Here is a 25,871-nt window from a genome sequence, read left to right on the forward strand (position 1 = left end):
CATTTTTTAATGACATTTATTTATAGCAGGTAGCGCACAGGCGGCTGCTATTTCTCAGCATGCTGGAAGAATGTTCTCCAGATGGTGCTTACTGTTTATGCTTTTATTCACTTCGCTTGAACACAGCAGCACTCTACACAAAACATGGAAAATTGGAAAATAAAAACAATTATGTTTTTACAAAGTGCCATGTGATTTGCTGAAATGTCTGAGTTGACTGATGAGCCGTGCACAGGGGCAGCGGGGGGAGAACACTCCTGTCACAGGAACCCTGTGCCCTAGCCCCACATGGGTCACAGGCATCGCCCCAGCTGAGAGGGACTTGTCCTCTCCCCAAAAGGTGGGTTTGAGCAGGGCTGCTAATCCTACCCTTATATTTGTGCCTCTTCTGCCTCGCATTTCCTGCACAGAGTTATAACAGCAATATTTTTGTTGGGTTTTCTGTGACTGTGCAGCCCCAAGGTGGGACAGACAGGAGACAAAGCATTTCATAAACCTCACCTGTGCCATTGTGTTCCTTCGGCTTGTAATCTAGGTGAAAAATAAAGAATTAAGGCCTTCAGCTGGTCCATCTGAAAGCAATAGCTAAAGTCAAGACTAATCTCTAAAAGGACCAGCGTGGTTCATGATTTCTGTTGGTTACAGGACTGAAAATAGATATCCAAACAGTGGGCTTGCTCTTGCAGTTTCTGCAGTTACGCAGCTTCTGTAGGACTACTCACACAAAGCATTTTCAGACTGGAAGCTTTAAATAAAAGACTCTGGAATCTAAAGAATTTTTTTCATTAAAAACCCTTGGGAAAATAACTTAATTATTTAAATTTCATTTAAAAAAAATCCCAGCAAACCAAGCAAACAAAAAAAAATCCCCAAGCAATTATAAAAATGACTATGAACAAGCAGGGGAAAAAAGTCCATTTTGCTATTATTTTTTATATATGTTTTTCTCTAAATATATCTGTATTAACATATATAATGATAAATAATTATTATAAATTAATAAAAGGATAATTTTTATAAATTAATAAAAGAAATAAGTATTTCTGGCTTCTATTAAAAAAGCAGAACAAGAAAACAACAAACTTGCAGCACTTCAGGACAGGTTTTCAAATAGCAAAAAAACATATACCAATTGTAAACTTTCAAAGAGGACATTATTATTATTTCTTCGTGAACATGAGCCTTCAGATTCCTTCAAAAACTACTTTAAAGCTGGCAATACTTTTGTTGAAATTACGTTTCAGGAAATTAATGTATAAACAGTTGTTTGACTGGTTTGGGGTTTTTTTTTAGTAAATGGGTAGTGCTGCACAGCGCTTCGATTCCTCTCCCTTGCCCGTCACCCAAGAGACAGCCCTTTCCCAAGCAGAATTCTTGCTACATCAGCTCCATGCTGTTTATCTTCCGTTGCTCCCTTGGCAGTTATTATCTCTTAATGTGTTAATTGTAGTTCCTGTACCCTGGTGTGTGAGGGTGTGTAATGTTCATGGTAATGATGCCGACACATTCTCTAGTTCCTGGAATTGCAGTGAAAAACTTAGATGTGGTCTGGGCACGGGGCATCCAGTAAGAGAAACCAATTAGAAGAATTCCAATAGCATGGAAGAACAAAGTGGGTAATTGGGAAGAGCAGACATTGGGTTGAGATAGGGTTTTTTTTTTTTTTTTTGCTTATTCGGTTATTATTCGTTCTATGGCTCCAGCTTTGTGTGATATATATATTTTTTTAATTAAAACTTGAATTATGTCACTTGCTTTCCACCTTTTAACAGTATTTCACAGTAAATTTCATTCCTAATAGCAAGTAGTCAGGGATAAGGAATGACTTTGCTGAGTGATGGGACTGTTAATTATTAAAAAGAAACCTATGGATTTAAAACAAATTAGACCTCATTAAGCCTAGGTCTGTTTCCACACAGACCAGCGGACATGAAAAAGCCCCTCTAGGAGTGTGGAAAATTGCACTTTTTAGCTGACACATCACTAGTAGAGCTCCTGGGCTGGTGTGGGGTGCTCTTTTGGTTTGTGTCAGAGATCCCCAGTCTCCGATCTCAGTTCAAAACCTGTGAGTTTCTTGCATCTCTCCCATTTCCCTTCCGTTTCTCCTGTCACCCTCAGCTACCCTTTGTATACCGCCCAAGCCCGCCTGCCTGTGGGAGTCCCACTTGGCTCTGGAGGTGTCTGCTGGCCATCAGCAGCTGGAGTCCACCAAAATCTTGGTACTGAGCAGGTTGGTTGTTCCAGGTTTAGTGAAAGAGGAAACACAGGAAAGCTCCTCTTCCTTGATTTTGGAGGGGAAGGAGATCTTTGACTTCTACTGTGGAGCTCTTGCCATGGCCAGGCTGACAAACTGTAGGATAGATCTATCTATTCCCCTTTACAGACATGGTGGGTCTTTTTGTTTGTTTGGATTTACTTTGTTATCCAAACTCATCTGTGACTGTTAAGTTGGTTTTACTTTGGGGTTTTTCTGTGGAACTTTAGCAAAAATCCAAATGGCTGAAGTGATTGTTGGAGACTGTACGCTCGAACCTGTGTAACCACATATGTTTTTAGCTGCTTTTCTCACATTTTTTGGAGGCAATGGGTGAGTGCATCCACAGGAGAATCCTAATAAGGAGAGTGAAAGGTAGCCTATAGTGAACATTTGAATTGTATGTTCACAGGCATGCCATGTTTGGGCTTTGCTGTGTTGCTGAGACATCCCCCAAATCTTCTCCAGCTTTACAGGCAGTGACACACTCATATCAGGAGAAGTAACGCCCATTCTGCTGGCTAGAAATCAGCAATAACATTTTGACATCTGTGCAACAGTTTAAAATGAATTATTCAGCACATAGATCGTGCTATTTGAGCAGCCAGCACATCTCTGCCCATTTACTACTGTCAGTCCATGGTGGAGTTATCATTGATGCCAGTGGGAACTGAGCACATGGGCTGGGGGTAGGTTTTGGCCCATAGCCTGGAACAGCATTTGACAGCACCCCTGCAGAATATGATAGGAATAACTGTCTTTGCCACCAGCAAAAGGCCGAAAGACAATGCCAGTCTGTTTCTTCTCTTAGAGTATTTTAAACACATACAGAAAAAAGGTCTTAAGAATTAAAGAAATCATTAATTCTTTGACTGTTTGAGTTCTGCTTTAAATAATGAAATTTGCATGTAATTTCGATGAAATCAGTTATTGCATATGACTGTCCAGAAGCCCTGAGCATCTCTTGCTACTGGGGTTAGACCCAGAGCACAAACTGGCAGCGGGTCCCGACCAGTCTCCAGCTTCTGCCAAGTTAGAGGGTTAAAGTTAAGCAGTCGCTAATTCCCATTTGCAAAGAAAATTCATAAGATTCACGATCTGAGCAGCATCTGATTTGGAAAAACATGCTGAACTGCTGTAAGAACACACTTTGGGGGACTGCAGATGGGGTACTGGAGGAAACACAAATAACTAAACCCCCAGCAAAACCGTGTCTGCTCAAGACAGGCATTCAGGAGAGAAAGTGGACATTTATCTTGTGTTTAGCTTTCTATTTCAGCAAGGTTGTCTGAATTAAAGCAGTGTATGTTCAGTGAGAGTCAAATGTCTATTTCACAGGATGCCTGTTCCCTGTAGCTGCATTTTTAAATATCAAATGTGCGACACAGTATGGAAATGTTCTGTGCTCTGGGTTATTGTCCTTTTTTCACCCTTCTTTAAGGACTATGTTGTAGCTGTCCACTAATGCTTATTTAGCAGGTGAAAATTTAGGAGCACTCACATAGCACTGCAGCAATATCATCTGCCCATCATCGTCCATCTTTTTCAGATGACTAACTAAAAATCCAGCCTGCCTCAATTTCTACCTGCTATGCCATTTATGTGTAACAAGTAATACCCTGCAGTGGAAGGAGCTCAGTGCTATACAAAAAAAGGCAAGACATATTATCCAGATCACTATAAAACAAATTACCAGTATAATGAAAGTTAAGTAAATCCTTATGTACCTTGAAGTTGGTAAGTATATAGTTAAATCTTGTGCGCAGTACGAGTGTATCCTCCGATAGTAACAGTGTAACTGTAAGGTTTCTGAAGGTCTCTGCGTGCACGTAGCTTTATTTTTGGAGTCCCCAAGAGCTTTGCAATTAGCTGAAAGATGCAAAGTTGTGATTAGTACCATGGAGCTCTGGATACTCAGGTGTAGTGCTTCAGCAGGAGGTGGGTCCTGGCTTCCTCAGCCGGTCCTTGACAGGAGGGGTTCTGCAGCTGATGCTGCTGCAGCTGAGTGCGAGCTGGAGTGTGCAGCCTGGTGTGGTTACGCCTCTGGGCCACTTTCATAGGGGCTGAAATCTGTTCCAGCTCTTGTAGGGCTGCCGTCACCAAAGTGTCTGAGCCTTCTTGCCGTCTTTGATCCACTCACCATCTCTGCACTCCCCTGGGTCAGGAGGATATTGTCCCCTTGGGCAGGGAGTAGAAGAGGCACAGAGAGATGTCAAACCCGATTTTAATAGTTATTTTTGTGTCCACATGTGTGGAGACATCTCTAGGGGAGGGTTCCAAATTGCCTGTCTGAGTAGTTAGGACCCTGTCTGTTGTTACAAAGCTGGTTCAGAGAGGCACTATGTGGGAAGCTCATGAAGGGGGCCATGAATGTGCATCTCCCCAGTGTCAGAGCGGAAGAATGTGCCTTGCTATGTAGGTGTGGGGTGGTGGGTGAAGGGGGATGTGCAGTGCAAGAAAACAAGGGGTAGGGTAAATAGCTGAGTAATATATGTATGAGGGTGAATAAGGCTACCTGGTTTTATTGCCACTTGATTGGAAGGATGTGCGTAGCTTGTGTGCATCCATTAATTAGTGATGCAGTTGCTCCATGCTGGTATCAATAAAACCTTAATAGTACATGATATCAGCCCTTGATTGCTTCCTTTTTTCCACATCCCCTTGTGAGGATGTGTGTATATCAGTGCAGCTGTGCACTGTACACTGTGTGTGTGCTGTGGCTGCCTCCATAAGAAAAGGACAGTAAAATAATTTAGCGACTAGTTACCTCCCATGTGATTTTTCCGAGTGCTTATAAAAGGATCATTGATGCACAGCACTCTCTAATGTGCACAAAATAACCAGTGTTGTTTTCTTTCCTTTTCCTGAGATATAGTCATTCTTAAAATGGCTCCTGAGCAGGCTTTCCTAGGTACGTGTAGCGGCTGCAGCCTGATGGGTTAGCAGCAGCAACAACAACAACAACAACGAAAACGACTCTCCTTCGTTTCCTTTATATGCACATCGTGCAGCTTTCCAAACAGTGCATCAAACACTGCTGGCTGGAAATTTCCAGGCCCATTTCCTGCCTGGTGCATGCTCATAAAGCAAGATTGTCTGTACAATCCGTAGCTGCAGTACCGCAGAAAGTCAATAAAGAGCTGACCACCTCACCTCTATCAAAAGCAGTTGAGAAGCTCTGCCTCATCTGCCTTATTAAAACCACACTTGACTCCTGCAGAGAAACCTAGCTGGGAACCTTGAAGAGGACGGATAAAAAAGGAGACTGAAATTGCAGTGAGTATTCTACAGCTAGGTCTTGCAGTAAGGTTAAAGAGTGCTTATTGTAAAATAAACCAGAAAGACAGCTTCATTAAAACAAGGAAAATGCCTGCATTTAATGCAATGAACTTCTGACTCTCCCACCTACAGTACGACACAGAAATAAGATGATTAGTTATTGCAGCAATGAGCAGATTTAAGTAGCTCCCTAATGGATTTGTATTTTGAATTTAAATGTGTGTATGCCTATATATGCATGTGTGTATATTCTTAATCTTTGCAAGAAAAGGCATGATGTAGAAATAAATGGAATAGATAGAATTTATACTGCGAAATATATTTTAGTGTGCATTTGAAAGGATGTTTGGGGTTTTTTTCTTTCCCTTATATAACAGTAGTTGATTGAATGTTTGCCAAGCTTTTACAAGTATCCATTGGGAATCCTCACCCCCACCTTACCTAGGCCCGCCAGCTTTTTCTCACCTTAAAATGAAAAAAGAGAGAACTTTAACAGAAAGATCATTGCTTTAGCTTAATACTGTAAGATTTCAGAGATTGGATTTTCTGATAGTAATGAAATGAACCCTGCATTGTGCCATGAATTTGATTGCAGTTAATTTGATTTTTGAGATGCTCAACAAAGCTAACCCATTAGCTTTAACTTCACATACCTTGGATTTGTACAAACTGGTATTTTTATGTATGTATGGGCACAGCTAACATGAAAATCTCTCTCTGGTAGTTCAGTTGTTTGTAGCAATCACTGTCAATGAGTACTATAGTGCTGTTGGAAGTAGTATCCATTGAGTTGCTGACCAGTAATCTCACTATGTTTACTGCTTTGGTGGTACAGGGTTAGTTTTCCTTTTCACAAGGAAAAATGCAGCTGAAGATCTCAGCCAGGAGAGGCACACGCAGACTCCGTCCTGCAGATTTTTCCAGTTCTCATTGATCCTAATGAGAGTAGTCATACGAATAGCAGTAACTCTAGTCAGAAAGGAGTTTTTTGGCTGAAACTCACAATTTCTGTTTATGTGATTTGCGTCCTCAGACTTCACAGTGAATGTGCTCCTCTTGGTGTAGTATTTGCCAGGAAGCAATAACTGGGGGGTAGGGCATTCCCCAAGGTGGTCCCAATGTCTAGTCTGTTCTCTTTCCATGATTTATTCTTGGTCAGCAGTTAAAAAGATGATGGAAGATGGCCATTTATATATATGTGTGTATAAACAATACCAGCTTCAGATAAGAAAGTATTTGGTGATGTCAGAAAACTAACAACACATGGCTACAGATAACTGGAATAATGTTACGGAGTTGATCATGTGTGGGAAAAACAGGAGGGGAATTATGCAGCTGGGAGAAGATTGGTGGCTACAGGGGAAAAAGTATGGAGGATGCAGTTTCCAGAACAGGGGAGAAACAAGACTAGGAAGGGAAGGATGACGAGGACACAAAAGTTGGGAGTGATGCTGAAAGTTCTCCAGGCGATGGGCAAATGTTGAGCTGCCAAGGAGATAACTGTCATGAGCTGCTCGTGGGAGGTCCTGTAAGCAGGGGAGTGCAAAATCTCAACAGAAGTCAGGGGATATATGACTTCATGATGTGTGGAAGGGAAACTGCCCATAGATGGGAAAAGGGTTGGACACATGACTGGAGACAAGGCGTTTAGTTTGGATCTGTGCCACTGAAGTACACGTCAGCACTTGTGGAGCCAGGAACCCGTCTGCCTCCTTCCAGCTCCATCATCCCCAGCAAACCTGCCAGAGGGTCGTTTCCTGCCTCCAGCACAGAGGGGCCTGGAACAGCCCTGCTCCTCACTTGGGTACTTCTGCCTGTGTCCCGGGGAGGGCTCCTGGAGGTCACAGCCAGCTGCCTACAGGAGCAGGACCAGGACCAGGGTACAGAGTCCTGTCTGCCTAAAACATTCATGGTCTGGCCGGGGGTAGAGTGGGGCACTTGCACCAGGAGGGATCTGAGAGGTGCCCAGTTTGGGCGGGGTGAGGAGCTGGGTACCAGGGTGTACTGCAGCAGGGAGCTGCTGTCCTCCTGCAGGATGCTAGCATGTGCACACCTCAGCAGCATCTTCTTGGATGCTGCCGAGTCACAGTCCAGGAGTCTCCCTTGCTTACTACAGGGCAAGGAGGGGTTTTGTTGTTCATAGCTTACTATTTTATAGGGTTTGGATTGTTTCTTTAATTCTTCTCTTTCCTTCGTGCTGCTTTTGGTGTCCCCATCTAAAGGCAATGTGCATGGCTATCTTGATCGGAATTAGGCAAACTCATTCAGCAACAGAGGAAGGGGGAAAAGCTTTGAAGAGAAAGCACGGATGATCTCAACAGAGAGCCCCATAGTGACAAATCGAGCACAGAAAATCGAGGGTGGCGACAGAAGCCTCATCTTTCTCTTCAGGGGATGCTGAAACACAGTATCCTGGAAATACTCAGGCATTAAAGCCATTAAAGCTTGGAGCTGCCCAGTCATGCCGGCTTTTTTGCCCCACAGTGGACAGTTCTTGGTCTTCCATGGAAACCTATATCCATAGGCTCCTTGCTACCAGCCTGCACCTGGAGGAGCAGATGGATCCACAGGGGTCCACATGCTCCCGAAGGGGAATGTGCAGCTGAGGCTTGGAGCAGCATGAATCATCACCAAAAAGGATGATACAGCTTCCATACTCCCACTGAGTTAGACTAATTCAGAGGCAGCGTGTCCCATGTCTCTCAGCCAATGCTAGCCAGAAAGGAAACAATTTTACACATCAGCAATTTTTTATGATTAATAATATTATCCTGCCTTAATTGAAAAATGGGCTGGTGCCCTTAAGAAAAAATTAAGCTGGAGGAATTAGTATCTAACCTCTTTATAATGAATGTATATTCTTACACACTGTGTATTACTGGCAGTGCTTTTAGAAAGAATAGTGCCATGTATTGTAATAAAAAATTGTCCCATGTTGTTTGTAGTTGCATGGCACCATTCTGTCTGGCTGACTTGGCTTTAAGAGCCTGACCGCTTGGGAAGAAGCAGTGTGAGGATGCCGAAATCCTTTTAAAGGGAATTTATGTACAAACAGGGGGATGATGTGTAGGCTCCGAGCTCTGCTATCAGTTGTTATTGCTGAGAGATATTCACGGGGAGTTGATGCCAGACGGAACATTAGCCATTGCTGGCCTTGGTGCCTTCGTGGGAAGTCGGTCATAAAGTCAGTGAGGGCTCCTGTTTGTGGAATTTTTAAACACCAGTGAATCATTTTACGTAATAAAGCAGTTGTCAGGGTGAGTTTGTGTAAAGGTCTTTGTGAACCACTTTCTACCAAAACAAAACTTCAGAAGGAGAGAGAGGCAATGCCGAAGGACAGGGAGATTTGTTATGCCCAGCAGAGAGCAGTTTGACTCTGCTGAGGTTTGCCAGGCACCCGGTGGGAGCAGGGAGCTGTTGCCTGCTTCTTCCCATCTGCCTGCGACTGAACGTGGTGCCAGAGACGGGGTGAGTCATAAGTTCAAGGCATCAGGCTCCTTCCATGGGTCTGGCCCTGGGACTTTGTTTTGTGTGAAGCAGCCCAAAGAAGCTGGGATTAAAGAAGGTGAGAAGGTCTGGGTCTCCAGTGGGGACAGTCTGGGACAAACCAAAGTAATTAAATTCCTTTTAACCACACTGCTGCCCTGGCATCATCCATCTCTCCTGCAGGTTCCTTGGAGGACTATTGCTTCAGCAGTAGGCTCATGTACATGTGAGGGGTGTGAATGTGACATTATTCCCCAAACCCAGAGCTCTTAAATCAGCTCTCATCAACTTAAATATTGCTTCCCAAAATGTTTGAAGATAGTGCGTCAAATCTCCCTGGAAACGTGCAGTGAAAAATGACACCTGTGGCGGAATCACTGGTGCTTTCCAGTGTCCCTGTCCAAAAGAGTGCAAGGAGCCTCCCACTCCTCTCCATCCTGGAATAGTTGCAGGATCCTCATGAAGAAATAAATGCTCTGATGGTGCCATCTTCCCTGGAGGGCGACCTGCCTGCAGTTTGGGGCTGTGGAGGAAGGAGGGTCTACGGAAGGAGCTGGGAGTGTCTGAATGGGGAGGGCACACTGGCTCTGCAGGGGTGCTGGGAGCACAGTGGGGACAGCCCAGGTAAGGTTGTCCTTCCTTGTGCCTTCTTTGCCATGGCCCTTTGGACTGTGCCTGTTTAGAGGGGACCCCCAGGATCCTTCCTAACCCTGCCGAGGGAGCAGCGGCGGGTGGGCTGGGACAGGTAGCTTTCTCCTGGTGCCGTGCTGCATCCCTGATCTGTTGTCACTGCCTGTGTAGGCTAGCCCTGGTGCATCCTCACACCCATTCTCTGGCATCTCTAAATTTGTAGCCAAGGTCTTCTTAGTTACCTCTTCCTTTGTATTTCAGCCAGGGTCCCTATTAAAGCAGACAATGAGGAAGTCTGCATTAAAATGCTTCCTTCCATCCCTCTGTCCTCCCCTCCTCCCAGCCCCATCCTCCTTGTCCCTGGAGGAAATGCTCATCTCTGCCAAGATCCTGCCTTGCAAAAGTAAACAATCCGAAATTACAATAAAATGTTTTGATTTGCTAGGCCTGACATTCAGAAGCTGCACAACAGAGACTTAAAAAAGGATCTTCTATAGATAGCCAGTGTGAGAAAAAAATAAATCTCATTTTGGGCGTTGTTTAGATCCAAGCATCGAGGCAGTGTGGTTGGAGAAGAGCGGATTTTGTCGCCAAACCTGAAGGTTCTTAGGAGGTTTATACTGCAGCATCTGTCAGCAGCCTCCCGCCTGGTATCTGCGGGTGACTGGCCTATTGCACAGTAATGTCAATATTTGGGACTCTGTCTCTCTCTCTGTGTATATGTACTGTTGTTGCTTGACTGGGTGGTGTAATGAAAGCCCTCAAGAAGGAAATAGATGAGCTGAAACTTGTTTCCTCCAGGGCTCTTCCAAACAATTCAGAAGAAGGCAAACTGAAATGGAGGTGTAATCCCTGGGACGTGAGCTTCCTTGGGCGCTTGTCAGTTTAGCAGGCTGGGTAATCTGCACTGTCATCAAGATTTGCGGATTAGCTGCAGTGAAGCTAGTTGGCTTTGACATTTCATTAGGGAAGTTTTCTATAGTTTCTCATCCTCGGTCTTGGTGCTGTGAAATACGGCTGATGTAGCTTTGTTATGCTTACACCTTCTAGGGTTCATGCAAGTTGATGCTGGGGCCACAAACATCTTATCTGCTGAGGATTTTTTAAATCATCACTTGTTTATGAAAGACTAACTGGGTCAAAGGCTAATTTTGGGAAGGATCTGCTTTCCCCAATGCTAACTAATAAATTTTCATCTGGGTAGCCTAAGTTACCCAACTGTTATCTCCCAAAGAACAGATAAAGACAAACACTATTTATCCTATAATCTGCAAATATTTTGAAAAGTGAACCAGAATATCAGTATAATGGCTTATCATCAAGGTCTTTTAAGACTCTTAAGGACATTTATTTAGAAAGCAAAATGTAACATTTAGAGGCAAGAACTGAGCAGATGAGGAAGGAATATGTACGAGTGACAGCATTGTAAATTGTCTTGGGGGGTTCAAGGAACCGGGGAAGGACACTGTGTCCTGAAGTCCTTCTTTCTCAGAGATGTCTCTGCTGATAAGCACCAGTTGTTGTTCCTGGTGACAGTGATTGAGGGGGACAAGGCAAAGGATCACCCTGTGGGCTCCTGCAGTGGTGAGCAGAAATGGGGATGTGGCCTGGTTTATTTATGACGGCTAGATGTACCCTTACTCTTCCACTTGCTGCAGAGGAGGGGTCCATCTCCTTGGAGCTTCAGTTGCTGTCCCCATTATCCTCTCCCAATCCTTTTCAGATGCCCCCTCTGAAGACTTGCTGCCCCAAGGGCTGGGGCACGCAAGTGGTGTGAGCTGGCAATGGAGAATGTGCTCCAGAGGCTCGACTTGCAGGCCAGAGGGACATGAGTCCCTGCTGTGGGGGAGTGCTGCTGGCCATTGTGTTTGTGGGTCTGCATCCCCAAGGCCTATCCCATTGCTGTCAGCTCCCCCAGCACTGCAGAGCATGTGGAATGCCTGCTGTGGGATCTTGACTCTCTTGGCTCCCTAAGGTGGCCATCCTGAAGTATCACCTTAGTGCTGTGGGGAAGAAGGGAAAAATGGTCAGGCCAGACTTCTGGGGACAGCCAGGAGGGATGTGTGGCACCAGGTGTGCAAGTCGGGGGTCAACAGGGACACCAGGTTCCACCTTGTAGAGGGACTTCCTTGCCCCTCTCTAGGCACATTGCCTCCTCACTTCTGCCTCTCTCTCTTTCACTGGTGCAGTCTTGGATCCTTTGCTTCCCTGTCAACCTCCTGTCCCACGGATATCACAGGCAGTGGCACGTGGGCTCTGGTATGTGAAATCTACCCTAACACACTGTTTTGTACTTCTGTTGCAAAACCACGAGTCAAAGGCAAAGTTTAGTTAAAAAATTATTTACTGTGCTCTACTCCAGCTGAAAAATATGGAGTTAACGTAAGTGTTGGACTGCATATTTTAGGGCTTTGGTGATTTATCCATCAGTTATGTCTTTGTAAACTGAAGGTGAAGTTACACCTTCATAGGCCTGGGATAACAAATGATTGAACTGAACCCCTGCTGGGTACTTCTGCTTGAATTAATTTTAGTGAGAGAAGAGGGTACAATCAGCAGAACTGTCCTGGACTGGGCACATTGCAACCACATAGGCTGGTTTGGGATAAAGCATCTGTTCGTGCAGAATGTGTTCCTGTGATCAGGAAAATGGAGAAATATCAAAAATGTAAGTTAGTATGTGTGTGCATGCATATATGGACATACAGGCACATGCTGTTCCTCTAGAAGGTAAATATCAATTTTGAATCTGCATATTGATGTAGCAATTTAGAAATAGCTTTCCAAGAGAAGGTGTCTGCACTCTTATATTTACCAGCATAATGAAATCAGACAACCTTTCAATCCATAAATCACAGTGCAATATTTGCCATTACAATTTCTATGGTTGTACTGAGCAAGCAACACTATCCAAAGAATCTTATTAAATCAAAGTAATGAAATTGAAAATCTGTATTGACTCTTCTTTGGCTCTTTCAGGTTCTTTTACATTTTGGCTGAGAATATATTTTGTTTGTTTTTCAGACTCCATTTTCCTTAGTTATTTTATTTCTCAGATTGGAGGCTGTCTGTTAAATCGTTCAGCCTTGGGGTGTAAATCTCTAGATGCTCTCTGTGGTGTTTACTGGCTTCAGCATAACACACATTTTCTAATAATCTTCACTATTGTGCTGATTTGAGAGTTTGAAGCACAAACTGGGTCTAAGCAGGCCACAGGAATTTGTGGTTTCAAGGCAATGATAAGAAATTTCTTAATGGCTTAGTAAATGACAACATGCATTTAAAGTTGGTTTTCAGTCATTGCAAGAAATGCTATTTCTTGGGAACGGCTTCAGTGTAATATTCTTTCCTTGTAGAAGACAAAGCGCAAGGGGATTTGTACATGGGAGTGACTGCAGGCAGAGAGTAAAATATTTTTCTTCTAGAGCCTTACACTGTCCTCAATATATTTTCATTCCACACAAACAGCTCCTGCAAATTTAACTGAGAACAGTTTTGCAGATCACACTGTGGAGATGCCCTGGGACTCCACTGCTTGCCAGGCACTTTGTTTGATTGTTCAGTCCAGACCAGACCTTCACAGACAGATCATGGAGAGCCCACGGAGGTCTGTAAAAGAGCATGGTCTGCCCAAGTACACCTGTTTACATGACTTGGCTTTCTGTGGTGTGATCAAGATGCACCAATTCTTCTCCAGCTTTCAGAGTTATGAAAATAGATCACTTCCTCAGTTGTGGTCAGAGGAATCTTCAAATCCATCTTTGGCAACTATTTTAAAAATACAGTAGACATCCCTCAAGGAATTTTCTTACTGCAAGCTAAGGGCAGTGCACAGCAGCTCTTTATTTGTCACTGTGTTCTGTATCTTCCCTAATACTCAGTTTTCCGCTACCTCTACTTCTGGGGTTCTCGGCAGCTTCATTCATCGTATCCACTGGATCAGCAGCTCTAGGGTTTTTTCCTCCAGTCACCTCTTCATCTTCCCTACATTAGTCATACATATGGTTGGTGTTTTTTTCAGTGGGGTTTTTTGGTGTTTTTTGTTTTGTTTTGGAGTGGTTTGTTTGTTTGTTTTTGGTTGCTTTTTTTTATTGCCCAAAACTGTCTGTGTCTTGTACCTTGCACCATCTCCACTTTTCCCAGCAGCACCATGTGTGTCCCCAGAATTGGATCCCCCAAAACTCTCTGCTGGTGCCACATCTCTATGTGTTACCACTTCCTTCCTCTGCAGATAGACCTGGGAATAAATCACGAAGCATGTCAGCATAGTGGCCTCTCTTGGGAGGACTTGTGAAGTTTGAGATTAATGGTGGTGTTCTGCTAGAAGGCGTTTGGTGACTGCTATCAAGTGGTCCTTTGATCTGGAGACAACTCAGAGGTCCCCACAGTTCTGCAATACAGATGTCAGGAGCTCTGCATCCTTCTCTCTCTTTTTGCTCCTTGCTTCAGCTTTTTGGGGACTGCTTAGGGTCTCCTTAGAATTCGTGTCTGACCTGCTTGCAAAGGTATCCATATCACTGGCATTGATCCAATAGAGCTCTCTGAAGCTGTTGCACCAAAATCCCTCCAAGTTGAATGTAGGGCTTCACAACCCGTGGGACCTGATGTTAGGGCGAAATGCGTTTTTCTGTGAGGACCAGCAGCACACTTCCAAAGCACTTGAGGAGAAGGCAGTTATACCTACTTCAACAAACCCAAAGTCAACATTTAGTAGCTTCTTATGGCTGTATTTCTAAGGAAAAGGGTTCCAGTGGTCTCAGATCATCTGAAGAACGACGTGGCAACCTGATCTTGTAAATATGCTGAACAGCACTTAAATTCAGAAACTTGTGCTCGCTCATCAGCACAATGATCATCTCTGGGTTAATAATAGCTCCTTTTTTTCTTCATTTATCCCCCACATTTACTCTGTAATGGAAATTGTGCCTGTCACATGTTTAAAACAGATTTTCTCCACTGTGCATACGAAGGAAGGTAAAGGAAGTGATAAATCTCTAAAAATGAGTATGATAAAATAAATCCTCTCTTACTAGGGGGCTAGATACTGAGCTTTTTACTCCTCTGGGGTCTTGATCTGTAGCTGGCCCTGCTGACTTCTTCTGCAGTAGGCCTTGAAGTACCAGAAGCTGCCCTCTTGCAGTCACACAGAACCCAAAAAACTGAGGCTGTAGGTGACCATATCCAGTGAATAGTTGGTGTGCTATCTGTCAGCAATAGATTGAAACAAAAAGCACCCCCCCCCCAAAAAAAAAAAAAAGGTAAAATTTACCATGTTTGAAAAAACTAAGTGAAAACTAAAAACTTTGTGGTTTTGAGAATTTAGGACTTTCCTTTTCTTGCCTTCAATAATCTGAAGATCCATCACCGTCTCTCCATGTTTCTGACACAATATTTTATGCTTAGTTATTTCCCTCTGTTAGCATCCAGTCGATAACAGGATCAAGCTACCGACTACATGCTTACTCCTTCCCTCCCCTTTTTGCTGCTGTTTGGATACGGAGAATAATTAACTGCAAATCATAGTGATGCATCTGCTGTAACCTCATGTTTCCATCACACCAATACCCTACTGATGGATGGACATTGCTTGGTTTTCTGTCATACAGACAGTGGGCCGCACTGGGGCGGGTGCTGAACACCTCATCCCACTCCAGTGCAGTGTCAGGCATCACTGGCTGCGGTTCAGCAGCATCAGTGACAGCTATTTCCTCACCTGCCCTCCTCCACTGACCAGAAGAAAGGCAAAAGAGGAGGAAATCTTTTGTTCCTGGGGGTTGAACCACTCCAGCAGCAGCCACAGGATGTGGAGCAAATGCTTTCTGCTTTCTGCAGTCCTCCCTGCTCCATGATAGATAGGCTTCAGCTAACATAAACTAGCAGTCCATGAACCTTTGAAGTGCTCTCGTCTTCTGAGTCGCTTCCCTGTCACCCAGCGGGCAGTGTAGTGCCAAAGGATGTTGTTATTGCATCCCATGGACAGGCTCAACCATTCAGGCCGTTCAGCCTCCCACACCATTTCCCACGTGATTGGCAGCTTTGCCTTTCCTGACCAACATCTTTATTTTGTCCTTTTCCAAGACAGTGGAAAGCTAGGACCGTTGGAAATGTGCAGAGACTGATGCCACTCCTTTGCTCTGAACGTCTCTCCCTGCTTTCTTTCTTTGCAGTTTATCTGTCTTAGTAGAAGGATCTGGGAGCAATGCCATGAAAACAGGTTCCCTTCTCCTCCAGCCACTACAGGTTCCCTTCTCACTTCAGCATAGGAGTGTAGCCTCTCAGGGCAAGCTGGAGTGGACATGGCAGTGCTCCGTGTGTGTCAGATGGACTGCCATGATTGGAAATCATGTTCTTATTTTTGATTTTGCATCATACCAATAAAGAAAATCCTGATGTTATAGTGCTCTATGTTCTCTTTTCTGTGCCTGAAATTGCCAAATACAGGTATTTGTGATGAGTCAAAAAACCCCCAAAAGCCCAAGTGCCTTTTGAATGAAATTGCCCCTAGGTCTATTTTCTTCTTGAATCAGTCCAAACACTTTAATTTGATAATGTTGAGATTTTTACTCTCCAAACAATATAATTCTTTTTTGTTTTAATTAAAGAATTTTTTCCTTTGCACTAGACTGATGCTAAACTGGCTTCACTAAATCTTCTTATGCCATAAGTAGCAGTGACCCAGATAAACACATTTAAAAATGCAACCACTGAAACTACAGTATGTTGCCTTTGTAAGATGCAGCAAGAGAAAGACTAAAATAATTCTATACATTTACAAGCATAGCAAGTAGCATTATGTCATTAAAAGCAAATTAATGGACCAGTTTAAATTTTTTATATTACATGTACAAATCTGTGTGAAATAAGTATTGCTTAGCTTAGAGTCAGAAGCTTGAAAGTCAAAAAGAGACCTATGAAAAAGAATCACTTCTTCCTTTTGTGTATGTCCTTTTGCAGCATGACAAGGCCTTTTGAAAAAGAGGGGATAATCGTGTGTTTAAGAATGCAGCCACACGGAATCAGGACTATATAGGCAACAAGGATAAGCTGCATTTCTGTTCTCCTTGGTGCCTGAATTTTCAGCTTTGGTGGCTTTCTGATGTAACGTCTGGGCTCTAGTCCCAACCAAACCCACTCGGTACCCACCACCCAGCAAAAGCCAAGGTCTGGAGAAGACACCACTTCTTCTCCACTGACTATATCAAGGGAACAGGTGTTGCCAAAGGGCCTTGTTTGACACTATATAGGTAAACCCTTTCTAGGGTCCCAAAAATTGGTTGATGAAATAAGGAGATGCTGCCTGTTGTTCCAGATGCACATTTTGCGTGTCAGTGTGTATATTCAAGCACTGCCCAGGATGCTCTGGTACCAACTTCATGCTGCTGTCGGAATGTGCTCCAGCTCCCTTGGTCAGATCTGATGGCATGTTACTAGTGCTGCTCCGAGAGCGAATGCTTCAGCCAAAACTTCTCCTGGTAACTATTGCCCAAGCCACAAACAGTGTGGAAGAAACTGATGGAGCTCAGGAGTGTTCAGCCCAGCACTGTGTGACAGCAAGTACCCGTTCCTGGGGCTGTTGGATAGGGAGAGCTGGGTGCCAGTGGGGCAGGCTATGGGGTGTCCCTCGCACCCCATAACTTGCTCAAACACAGACTTTCCCACCGCTTTTGGTTTTGTGGGTATTTTTAGGCATTGGCGTCGACTGTGTTTACACAAGGAAGAAATATATGCTATCGGGAACAATTGGATAATAAACAACCTTTAATTAGCGCTGAAGACATGCAGGGACCTAATCCCTCAGTGCCTGTTTAGACAGCTAAACCCAAACAGCCGGCCAGCAGTGCCCTGTTGTCAGCATCCCCCCAGCACTGTGTCCACTCCTGCAGTTGCTGCTGCCAGGTCGGTGGCTTTGGTGCCATCACCATGGGGGTGGTGTGTGCCTGCCTCCCCTGGGATGCTCCTCTGCCCACCCCTTGGCCACTGCCAGCCTGTGCCAGTGCCTGGGTCCTCACAAAACTTCACCCAGCGCAGTGGCCAAGTCAGCCTTAATCACTGTAAGGACTGAGTAGGGTTTACCAGATGTTAATTATACTGGATGATTTGGGATCTTAAAAGACTCACACCCCCTTGAATTTATTTTTGGTAGCAGCACGCTCTCCTGCTTACTCTGGTTAACATTAAGAATTGCTAGTGTCAGACACTAGAATTGCTAGTGTCAGACAAAAAGTCAATGGATTTTATTGATTCTTCATGCTTTTGCATCATGCTGTGGGAACCTTTCCACTGGACATGGAAGAGGCCTGGGGGTGGCAAGGTGGGTGTGTGCCAGGACCATGGCCACGTACCCTGGGAAGCTGTGGGTGCTGGCAATGACCTCACCAGTGAGTCTGGCCAAGGGCCTGTGTCAAAACAGAGGCAAGTGCTGTGTCCAGCAGCCAACAGCTGGCTGCCATCCCTTGAGATTACTGGAGTTAACCTGCATGAAGTGTTTTCTGGGAAATGCATCCTGTGCAGATGGCCCTTTTAGTTGTACAAGTCCGACATGAAAATGCAAGTTGGTTGTTGCAGTCTGGCCTGTCCTTCCCATTGGAAAAATTGTGGATGTTGAGTTTAGGGCAACTCTGGTGCCTTCGTGTTGTGGAACACATCTTGACAGAGTTTATGGTCACCTACACTTGCCTTGGTGGTTACCCTCCCTAGGGTTTCTTGGTTTCTTGAACTATAGACCATGACACCTTTTTGAGGAGGACTCAGTTGGGGTCACAAAGGGTTTGTGCTTGCCAGGGGACAGTTGTCTCCTCTGGTTTGGTTTGTACTGCCCAGATGTTTACCCAGCTCAACCAACAGTTTGGCATATGAGCACATTCACTGACAGGCAGTAAAAACATAGGTTTTTCTTGGTTGCCGCCTTAGCTCTTGGGGCTTCTTGTGCAACCCCTGTAGTGTTGTGGCTTGTTCCTGCTATGCATCTCATATTGCAGACGCCTCTGGTTTCCCTCAGCCACCATCCTGGGCAAAGAGAGGCCAGCAGTGGTCCCTGGGAGCCCAGTGGCTTGGCGTGCACTGCCTTGGTACCTCACAGACCACCCATCCCTGCATATGAGGTGCCTGGAGAGGACAGCCCAGCTGGAGCCATGGAGTTTCTTGGGGTAGTGTCAGGCAGCCCCACATTTTGCATGCAGGAGGATCCAAAAGGTGTAGCAGCCCCTCTGGTCAGCAATGGCTTCACCCCCTGAGAGTGGGGCAAGTGTAGAGACCAGGTGCTGACTATCCTGCCGGAAGGGGTGGAGGAGAGCTTTTGCAGGTGGCATCTGCCCTCCCCCTTTGCTAACAGCAGGCCCTTAAATGAGCATAGTTGTTTTCTCTAACACCCCACCAAGCAAATACTGAATATTTCGTACTTCTTGGGTGCTCTTACTGTTTCTATCTGCAAGGAAGGGTGTCATTTTTGTAGCTGAGCTTGCTACCAACATATGGATTTGCCTGAGGCAAAACAAGCGTGTGCTTTTTCTCATGGCTTATACAGGCTATTGGCAGTTTTTATTCCCTGAAATTACGGCATAGTTAGAACTATTTCCTCCTTGTTTCCTAATCTCCCAGGGTCTGTTAGGTTACCAACAGGTACTTGGTGATGCAGTGGTTCAAGCCTTCGTTCTCCATCTCTGCTCCTCTGGCCAAACCCAGTGCACCCAGGCTGCGACAGTGGGAAGGGGTCAGCTGTTCTTTGGATGAGGTGCTTGAGAGCTGGCATGTGGAGATGGGGAGGGTTGGACAGGCATAGGTGGCACCCCAAGGCTATCCCCATTCCCAAGGCATGTCTGGTGGTGGCCCTATCTTAGTGGGAATAGCACTGGTGTTGGTGCAATCTCATTGTATACCCAGGCTGAGGGAGAAGAACCACAGGCATTGCCCACGGCATTGGACGGGCATAGGGTGGAACGGGTGGTGAAAGCTGGTGCCTAAGGGGAGACAGAACTCAAAATGGTTAAGCCTGGGAGCAGCAATGCTATGGCAGTTCCCCACCCCCCATACTGTACAAGGAAATTGTTAGCTCCACCTACATCAAATGTGTAGCAGGAAAATATATCATTGCTTGAAACAGAATATGCACAAAGCAGGAGAGACAAAAGTGCCCTCAGACCCTCTCTTTTAGAATTGCCTCCCAAAAGGTCTTCCATGGGGCTGACCTTCCCCTCAGCCTGTTCTTACACTGCTCCTGTATTTGCATTAGCGTGTGAGACAAGGAGAAACAGCCTCAGGTCTTATACTCCTGTTATTACAAGAATAAGCTAGGACATGGTACAGCCATGGAGGTTTTTATTTGTGGGTTATTTGTTTGGCTTTCCTAAAGGAAGAGCTTGAGAGAAGTATGTTCTTCCCTAATAGAGCATCACCTTACATTTTCATGCCAGACAGTATGCTCTGTCTGCTGAGGTGGCCTGAAGAATGAAGAAGATTGACAGCAAAAAAAATTTACTTCAGAGATGCATCAGTCTGCTGGCAGGTTTTTTGGTTTGTTTTTGTTTTTGTTTTTTTCTGTTAGTTTTATTCTTCTTTATTTTTTTATTTCCTTTTTGTTGTTGTTGTTCTTGGTAAAGGAATGAAGCTACGCAGTCAGTTTTCTTCTTTTGCTGTCTACAGTCCTTGTAGCAAAATGCAGTTCTTTGAAGAGCCGACCATGTGAGGAATTAATGCCAGACTGCAGCCCTGTGTGCAAGGACCTCTTACATCCAGAGCTTCATGGCCACAGAGCAATATCACCTCACCAGGATAGCTGAGCCATAGTCATACTGCAGAGTGTGTTGCTAAACTGCTTCCAAAGGCTGAGCTGAACAGCCAAATACGAAATCTCACGGTCAGATTTATTGGAGTGGCCTGGTGATGTTTCCCAGAGGACTTAACGATCTATGGTGATGGATGACGATGATCCATTAACGTAGTAGTCGCTGGGAAAGATGTAATTGTCGTTCTGCATCCTGCAGTTTCCCTAAGTTTTTCTGAACATGTAATAGCCCACATCGCAGCGGAAATTGCTGATGAAAAATGCTGCACTAAATATGTCAGAAACTCTATATCCTACGGCAGCACACTCCTCTTCTGAACCATGCAGCCATCATTAAGATAGGGGAGGTGATGATAACAGAATTTGGTATACTGCACTCATCATAGTGTATGTTTTCTCCAAAGGTCTGATGGAAAAGTGTGGGCAGGACTGACGTTGTTCCTTCTTGCAATATGCATCTACAAAATACATTCATGTTGACCTGTTTATAGAATCAGGAAAATAATATTTAGTTTTACCTGCAATAGCGGTGCTATTTTTACAGTGCTGGTCGCCCCGTCTGCATTTCCTGAAATACAGCCCTTTTCCTCTGAGTAGTCTGAGTCTGGATCCCCGATGACAAAGAGCATTATTACTTTTTTGTGTAGTCCTGGCCTGGTTTAGAATAGTCTCACCTCCATGCATTGCAAACAGTGTGTTGGTCCAAGCTGGGATACCCAGTTGGAGAAGACTGCTTTGAACTGGCTGAAAGATCTTTGTTCATGGAGCATCAAATTAGACATTAATATTCTGACTTACACAGACTGTAAGTGCTCCAGCAGCAGAGAAACATGACAGAGAGGGAATAAAAGGCACACTGGAGAAATACAAACACAAGTAGTGGCCAGCAGCTGGACTGAAAGGGAAGGCAGCTCCATTCCACCTCAGTGAGAGTTTGTGTGGATGTGAACCACCCATCCTCATGAATGATTGCAGCAGTAACTAGAATCCAGCCTGAGGTCTGTGCTTTGTGCTAATCATGTGCCAAAATGATTGCTGCCCATTAGACATCACAGTCAAATGGATGAGGCAAAAGGCACTAGAGAAGAAGTGCTTGCATGTATGCATGTGCATGTGGGGCCTTTGTAGGCATTACAGGTGATACAATTTATTGGAATCAGTAATTGCTGAAAGACCTCAACGAATTAGAGAGATGGGCCATCACCAACTATATGAAGTTTAACAAGGGCAACTGCCAGGATTCCAGACCTGGGTTGGGGCAACCCTGGGTGTGTGTATAGACTTGGGAATGAGATGCTGGAATGCAGTGCCATGGAAAGGCACCTGGGAGTCCTGGTCGATGGCAAGTTGAATCTGAGTCAGCAGTGCCCTGGCAGCCGGGAGGGCCAACTGTGTCCTGGGAGGCATCGTTCAAAGGAGGGGATTGTCCTGCTCTGCTCTGCACTGGGGCAGCCTCACCTTGGATATTGTGGGCAGTTTTGGGCACTGCAATATAAGAAAGATATGAAGCTACTAGAGAGTGTCCAAAGGGATGGTTAAGGGTCTGAAGGGGAAGCCTTATGAGGAGCAGCTGAGGTCACTTGTTCTGTTCAGCTTGGAGGAGACTGAGGGGAGACCTCATTGCAGTCTACAACATCCTTTCAAGGGGAAGCGGAGGAGCAGGTTCTGATCCCTTCACTCTTGTGACCACTGACAGGACTCAAGGGAATGGCATGAAACTGAGTCAGGGAAGGTTTAGGTTGGATATTAGAAAAAGGGCACTGTAACAGGCCCCTCAGGGAAAAGGTCTCAGCACCAAACCTGACAGAGTTCAGGAATCGTTTGGACAATGCTCTCAGGCACACGATGTGATTCTTGGAGTGTCCTGGGCAGGGCCAGGAGTTGGACTTGGTGATCCTGATGGATCCTTTCCAATTCAGTATTTTCTGTGATTCTGTCATTCTATGATAACCTGGACTGGTTGACCGAACAGCAGTAACCTCAGTGGCACTGAGATGCAACATGACGTATTTTCAGTATTTTTTGTTATTTACATATTATTTGTGGTCAGAGACATCTGTCAGAGGCATATTTCACAGTTCAGTCTAGGGGCTTCTAGGAAGACAAAATTGGTCTTTGTGGGTGAAAACACGTTGAAAGGTTGTGAGGTTTTCTCATTACATCCATCAGCACTGTCACGCTTCCTCTCATGCTGGGTGTTATTTTGAATTCAGTCAGAATTCATCTGACATCTCGTGCATCACAGCACGACAGAGAGAAGAGGTCAATTCTCTGCCCCTCAAACTAGGAAACACTTGATACAAAAGCATGTGTAGAAGGATGTGAGATTCAAAGAAAAAAATGCTGCATTTTTTCTCACATTACAGGAGTCTTACATTTTTTGGTCTCTTTTAAACAAAATCCTTGCAGCTGCTTAAATATTTTGCAAGGATAAAAATGAGGGACTCTTTTGCTTGGAAGTTTTTTCCATCCACTCATTAGAGATAGTGGTGGTGCATGAGTACTTGAAATCTGCCGTGTGCCTACTTTCTGCTGAGAATTAGAGCCATCATGTAGCTGATTAAACATTGGGCTTGGTTTATCGAAGTGATGGGGAGGGAGAGGAGGAGATTCAGTCTAATGAATCTGAAACTATGAGCATAGACTTGATCTTGAAGTGGCTAGATGGTGATGTAGCATTTGGTTACTTATGCTAGTGAGAAAATATGAAGTATTAAATAAGCAGCGTTTGTGCAGGGGGAGGGAAGATTTCTCTACTCTTTTGCTCCCCAGGCAGCACCTCAATACTCCTGAACCTTTGTCTTTGCCTGTGCTCCCAAGTGAGACCCTGTCCCACAAGGCAAAATAAGGTGAGGAGTGTGTTGTTGATCCTCAGCTCTTTGGCCCATCCCTAAATCCTGTCATTTAAGACAATATCTGTGCTATGAGAGTCATCAGAGCTGTGGGCAGGAGAAAGGGTTTGCCCTTTTTGGCCCACCATGGCAAGCTGGGTGACACGTGTGTGTGGTTCATTGCATGCATGTCCTTACCCATGTTCTTAGATAGGAGCATTCATAAAGAACTAGAAAGGACATGTGAGCTGGAAGGTTCAGTTTTTCACTTGGTTTTGCTTTTCTTCTCATTATTTATTTATTTAAACCAGGCTATATTAGGACCATGAGAGGTTATGTGAAAATGTGGCTTTGAGTTGATTTAAGATGAGTTACAGAAGTGTTGGAATTTGCTATTCTAACCTCCGTGGCTTTAAAATATAATAAAACTGGTTTCTGCTTGTTCTTCTTCTCTGTCTCAAAGAAGGTCCAGAAAGCAAGACAAGCTTAAGGGAGGTCCCCATAGTGTTGCTGAGTTTAGCCCTATTCTGGCCCTGTCTGCACCAAGAAGTGTTTTTTAACTGGAGCTTGGGTACCGTAAGGAGTGTATGGGAAGGGGTTTGCAGTGAATCTGAAGGACTGGGTCACTCAGGGCATGTGTGGTACTGGTGGCACTTTGCTTCATTTATGGGGTTTGAGCTGGTGAGGCTTTACTCCTCAAATCTGGTGTGCTTCACTTTTGTAGCTAGTTGGGAGACAGACAAAGTAGTCTAAATGTTGGTATAATGGGGAAAAGTCAGATGTTTTGCCTGCAAAAGTGCTGTAGCAGCTTAAGAACTGATTTTTAATTTTACCTCACTAACCTGTTGGCTGAGACTTGGTAACTGGTCCATGGCAGGGTCCCTGTCTTTTGTACCAGGAGCAAGACAGATTCACATAAGCAGAAGAGATGGGCAATGGATGGCAGCCTTTGCCACACTGATGCCAGTTCTCATCTGGATGTTGGAAAAGATCAAGTGAAATAGTAGAAATATCTGTGCCTGGGATCAGTGGCGAGAGTCAGGACAAAATAGTGAGCTGAGTGTCTCAGAGCAGTGAACAAACCTCCACTGGGAAACTAATGAGGCTTTGAAGTCGTTTCACTGATATCAAACTTGGAAATCCTTTGTAAGAACTGAGATGCTTTAAGGGTTGTTTAATAAAGCACTTGACTGGGAAAGGAGCAAATATTTTATTAGGCTGACACTGAGTGCTTTTTGTTTCGGGTTTTGAGGGAAGCAGGGCTGGCAATTATGTTTAATTGGTATCCTTTTCCTCTTGTTATCATTGGTGTATTGATTGCTGGGAAAACAAAATGCATGGGTTTTAAAATTTACTGTAAAGTAAGGCCTCTCTTGTTTGTTTTGTTTAGCTCTGTGTACTCAAACCAGCTCATTTTTCTCTGCTTTGCTGGCGAATATTATGTTTTGATTGAAAGTGATACTAAATAATCAGTTAAATGGGATATTTAATGACAAGAAAAATTCTTTAAAATATTTTTCCCATAGGAAAATCATGCACTTCGAGCCTTAGAATGCTAGCATGAGTCTGCATTCTTCCTGTGATCTTACTACAAAAGTAAATAGATGGGTGCACAACATGTGTGATAGCTATAGAGGTTAAGGTATAGTAAATCTCAGGAGCTCTGATGCAAGACAGATCCCTAGAGTAAGTTCAGTTTTTCCCTCATATAATTTTAATTTAGACTTTCTGAGACACTCAAACCACTGTCAGTTTTCCTTCCCTGTGGGAAGCTGACCTCCTGTATGCGAGGAGAACCTGGTAGATAAGACTTGTGGATATTCTCTATGTGGACTTGAGGAAGACCTTTGTCGCTGTCTCCTGTAGGATCCTCACAGACACACTGCTTGATACGGGGGCTGGATGAGCAGACAGAGCAGTGGAAACTGGCTGAATGGCCAGGCCTAGATGGTGAACACCAGCAGCATGAAGTCCTGCTGGAGGCTGGTGACTAGTGGTGTATTCCAGAGGTCAGTTCTGGGTCCAGTTCTGCCCAGCCTCTTCACAGGTGGTCTGGATGATGGGCAGAGCATACCTGCAGAAGTTTGCAGATTACACAAAACCAGCAGGAGGGGCTGATACATCAGAGGGCTGTGCTGCCATCCGGAGGGACATCAACACGTGGGAGGAAAGGGCTGACAGGAGCCTTGTGAAGTTCAGCAAGGGGAAGTGCAAAGCCCTGCACCTGGTGGACACTAAGTTAACCATGAGCCACAAAGATGATGGGCTAGAACATCTCTCCTGTGAGGAAAAGGCTGAGAGAGCTGGAACTGTTCAGCTGGGAGAAGGAAAGGCTCAGGGGGAATCTCATCAGTGCACAGAAATACCTGAAGGGAGGGTGCAGAGGATGGAGCCAGGATCCTTAAAGTGGTGCCCAGTGGCAGGATCAGAGGCAGGGGGCACAAAATGAAACACAGAAGGTTCCCTTTGAACATCAGAAACCACTTTTTCATTGTGAGGGTGACCAAGCCTTGGCACAGGCTGTCCACGGAGGTTGTGGAATCTCCATCCTTGGAGATACTCAAAAGCCACCTGGCCACAGTCTGGGGCAACCAGCTCTAGGTGTCCCTGC

At 44.8% G+C, this 25,871-nt stretch overlaps 1 protein-coding gene across 3 annotated transcripts in view; it reads left to right on the forward strand.

Moving 5' to 3' along the window:
• Positions 1-25,871, forward strand: part of RAI2 (retinoic acid induced 2) — a 48,852-nt gene that overhangs the window by 10,906 nt on the left and 12,075 nt on the right. The window contains exon 1 of one of the 3 annotated variants that reach the window (XM_027898578.1): positions 5,362-5,530. The exons of the other annotated variants lie outside the window; for them this stretch is intronic. The gene's annotated coding sequence lies outside the window, so the exon portion shown is untranslated. Of the gene's footprint in view, positions 1-5,361; positions 5,531-25,871 lie in introns of those variants that run through there. 3 annotated transcript variants of the gene reach the window in all.

This window comes from Empidonax traillii, unplaced genomic scaffold, assembly GCF_003031625.1.
Source record: "Empidonax traillii isolate 1590-97213 ecotype Southwest subspecies unplaced genomic scaffold, ASM303162v1 scaffold605:size788243, whole genome shotgun sequence".
Classification (NCBI taxonomy): Eukaryota; Metazoa; Chordata; class Aves; order Passeriformes; family Tyrannidae; genus Empidonax; species Empidonax traillii.